Source organism: Penaeus chinensis, chromosome 5 (genome assembly GCF_019202785.1).
Source record: "Penaeus chinensis breed Huanghai No. 1 chromosome 5, ASM1920278v2, whole genome shotgun sequence".
In the NCBI taxonomy this organism is placed as follows: Eukaryota; Metazoa; Arthropoda; class Malacostraca; order Decapoda; family Penaeidae; genus Penaeus; species Penaeus chinensis.
The window spans coordinates 37,186,469-37,190,384 of record NC_061823.1 but is presented as its reverse complement, the minus strand read 5'-3'; the positions used below and the strand labels follow the sequence as shown (position 1 = coordinate 37,190,384).

The window sequence follows — 3,916 nt, the reverse complement described above, 5'->3', positions numbered from 1 at the left end:
GCACACACACGCACACACACGCACACACACGCACACACACGCACACACAAACACACACACACGCACACACACACACACATATATGGATAGATACAGATATATAAATAAATAGCTATATATATATAAATATATATATATATATATTTATATCACTCACACACATTATAAATAAACCTTGCTGTTTGTCTGCATGTGTTAGTTCCTAATGCATCCAGGCCCTGTGGCCAAAGGAAGGTAAAACCCTGAGTGAGGGTGTGGCAGAACAAAGCCTTATTCAGTAGAACTTCGAACATACATTATGTGTAATGTTAAAACTTTTATTTGGTCTAGGACTGAAATTTGAAATGAAAAATAACACAGGCAAGATGACACTTGGTTCCTCATTGTTATTTTAAACTTTGGACCAAAACATTGTTTACCTGAAACGTCAGTGTTGAAATTTTGTTGGGCCTGTAGCTGAGATGAAAAATAAATATATGGTGTGTGTACAAGGATATATTTCCAGAAATATACATTTTTTTGTTTTACCAAATACTATACAGTTTGTCGTTTCTTATTCTTTCGGCATTCCCAGCTAGAATATATATATACTAGCGAGATCCGCAAAAATCCTAGAACAAACAAACAAAAATAATAAAAAGTTACTCATCTCACCCTCTTTAATCCTTCAAACTTTCGCTCCCCCTCCCCTTTTCCTCTCCCTCTCCCTCTCCCTCTACCCTTCCCCTTCACGCTCTGCCGCCACCTCGCACTCCACACTCTTCCTTACACTCACTCCTTCGTCCCACCTTAAGTCCTACACCTGTTGATTGTGTTTATAATTCACCATACAATACATACATATATACATATGTAAGTATGTAAGTATGTAAGTATGTAAGTATGTAAGTATGTAAGTATGTATGTATGTATGTATGTATGTATGTATGTATGTATGTATGTATGTATGTATGTATGTATGTATGTATGTATGTATGTATGTATGTATGTATAGTGCGCGCGCACACGCACACTCACACGCACACGCACGCACGCACACGCACACGCACACGCACACGCACACGCACACGCACACGCACACGCACACGCACACGCACACGCACACACACACAATGTACAGGTGTTCGGGATATTCACAATCGAAAGTAACCGTTGTCTACATTTTGCAGTACTTATAATCACTTACACTTTCGTGAAGAAATGACCCAAACGAAGATCATATGGGAACCAATGCAATGCCACCAAACAACGTGAATACAATTCGCAAGCGGCAATGCAAGCGGCGGGACAGGGCACCTCCCCCCCTCAACGAAAGTCATGCAGTGACCATCAATCCCACGGCTAAGAATCTGACGTGCGTGAGAACCACCGCTTATCGCCGGGCTTTGTCTTGCCTGGTCGCCCCAATGAATGTATTTCAGTGCATGTGTGTAAATGCAAGTGATGTTGAAGAAGCTAATGGAGCTTCATGGAGATAAATCGATCAGATTGTAGATTCAGCTTACACGGGAAGACTTACAGAAACACGAGAGAAACTGTAATTGGATTTTGAAGTAAATATGTAACATGGCTGGTAATATCAATAGAAACGACGTCAGACTATAGAAACAATAATTCAGAGCCGTGATCCTCTCCTGCCTCGCGTGATGTCGCTTCGCACCTTCGCTCTCCATCGCTACCTGTTTCCTTTTAGCCTTTCACGTGCCCTTTTCTCCATCGACTTCGCCATCTCAATCACACCCTACATTATTCCACTGTCTCTATTCCGAAAGACTTCCCCGCGGGCGAAACGAATGAACGAGACACGTCTTTCTCCAGTTCATACATGCGAGAGCGCAAGATGCGGAGATTATTGGAAAAAGCGTATTTGTATACAGATTTTTGTGAACGCGAAGGACTGTACTCCTTCTGCAAATACCCAAATTCAAATGGATCTACTGACATCATTCCACCTTGTAAATTGGCAAAACCATTGTCATCATATGAACTACGAAAGGAGAACAGTTCTCCGCAACCCAACGAATGTCTTTTCCAAAAGAGAATAAGATGAAGGACGGCCAATCGGGTTTCATCCCCATTGAGGAGAACGGACGCCCCCCCCCCCCCCTTTCCTTTTAATCACCCCAAAGAGGCCGTCTTTCCAGCTTCTGTCAGTACCATGCCATCTAATGTTTAACTTCCGCCTCTTCTTGCTGGTTCAGAAATGCCAATTTTCCACTCTGTGATTTCTCCTTACTTGCCACATGCAGGCAAGCGTTTTGTGAGGGTGTAGAATGTTACCAGCAGCTGACGTCGACAATTTCAGTTTTTAACGACACGCGCTGCTGCTTTGTCCCACATGCAGACGTGCAGGTGGCTCGCGGAGGGGGGAGGGGGCCATGAGTAGCTCTTCAACCCCTTTAGGATCTCGTTACCAGCATGTTTGTCGTTAACCCTTGACAAAATCGTGCTTAGTCCTACGGAGTAGTTGCTGGTGCCACGCCCTGGCACCTGCTCCACCTTCTCCAAAGCGAGCAAACTTTTAGCAGTTTTCTAAGTGTGATACCCTGCGACATTCCTCTAAGCCCTTCCAACTGCAAAGGAGGGAACCGCAAGCTCGGCCTCGGTTCCAGCCAAGGGTACCTTCCTCTGCTAATCAGGCCAGAAATTAGATGCTGCAATTCTAACGGTGTCTATGCCAGAAAGGCGCCGTGATTTACGTTCCGTCAACACTATCTTCATAAAATGTCATCGGCAGTGCAGTGAGTCACATGTTTTCGTTAGTGAATAAAATATAAAATACGGATACTGAAATATCCCTCAAACAAGTACAGTATGTGAGATATGATGCTATGGATCCTTTTGATATAAAACAAATACTTATCTGAAAGTTCCCCAGATTACACTCGTCTCGGATACAGTTAGCTGGACTTCTTTCGTAACCGAATCTGTTGAAGTTCCTGTCGATCACACAAACGATGAATATGGCACTGCTTTTAAACGAAATACAAAAGTGACGTTTCGAATTCTTTAATATCTCCTGAACTGATGTAGTAAACCACCAAATATATCATCCAATTAGGTTTTACTACGTATGAAGAGGAACTCTTGACGAGTTCGAAATGTCACGTTTATAATCCTTTCACATATTGAGAAAAAGTTCCACTTTCGAAATGTTATCGTCAGACAAGACTCGATTTCATCCCCCAGTCAATTCTGAATCCTTTCTAGTGCCAGAAATAACAACATAATGAAAAAAAGAGTGTAATTCCCTCACTATCCCGGGATGAATGCCATACGGCACACTCACCATGTGGGTCACTGTTACTAGCACCTCCTGTCCACATATTTTGTTGGTGTGGATACCGCACAGAAAATTATCAACATAAAACGTATATACTTTTCAAAGAAATGAAATAGAAATGTCATTTTCCTGTATTATATAAACATATAGGCCTACACTGCATTACCGATGTCATATATGTAAATATTTAGTAAAATATTACCCCTCCAAATACATACAAACAGAGTTATACACATGCAGATTTGGAATAAAAACAGTTTTACCATAAACCCGCCAAATCCCCAAAATGGTCTTCTTACTAAATAACATAACATCATGGTACATATTTTCATAGTTGGCTCTACGACAGCAACTGATGTACTTGAGAGATGACAGCCCCAAAAAGGCCTGACGAAGGGGCTGCCAGCCTCGCTGTCAATGCGAAATCGGCCTCCCGTATGGCATGTCACTCTGCATCTCTCCCCACAATGCCAGAACGAAAGCTCGTGGCACGAAGAAAGCCCAGTGGGAGGCAGGGAGGCGTCCGCCCTCCTCGCCCAATCGTTGTTCTCAAAGTGAAACGCTCCTGCAGGACGGCGGCCTGCACTCCTGCGCCGATCATTACTCACTCGCCTAACTTATCTGGTTTCTCCC

General features: G+C 43.0%; 1 protein-coding gene across 3 annotated transcripts in view; it reads right to left on the bottom strand.

Annotated features, from left to right (window-relative positions):
* The window catches only part of LOC125025664 (phosphofurin acidic cluster sorting protein 1-like), a 193,310-nt gene that overhangs the window by 188,555 nt on the left and 839 nt on the right, over positions 1 to 3,916 (bottom strand). The gene's annotated exons all lie outside the window — the stretch shown is intronic.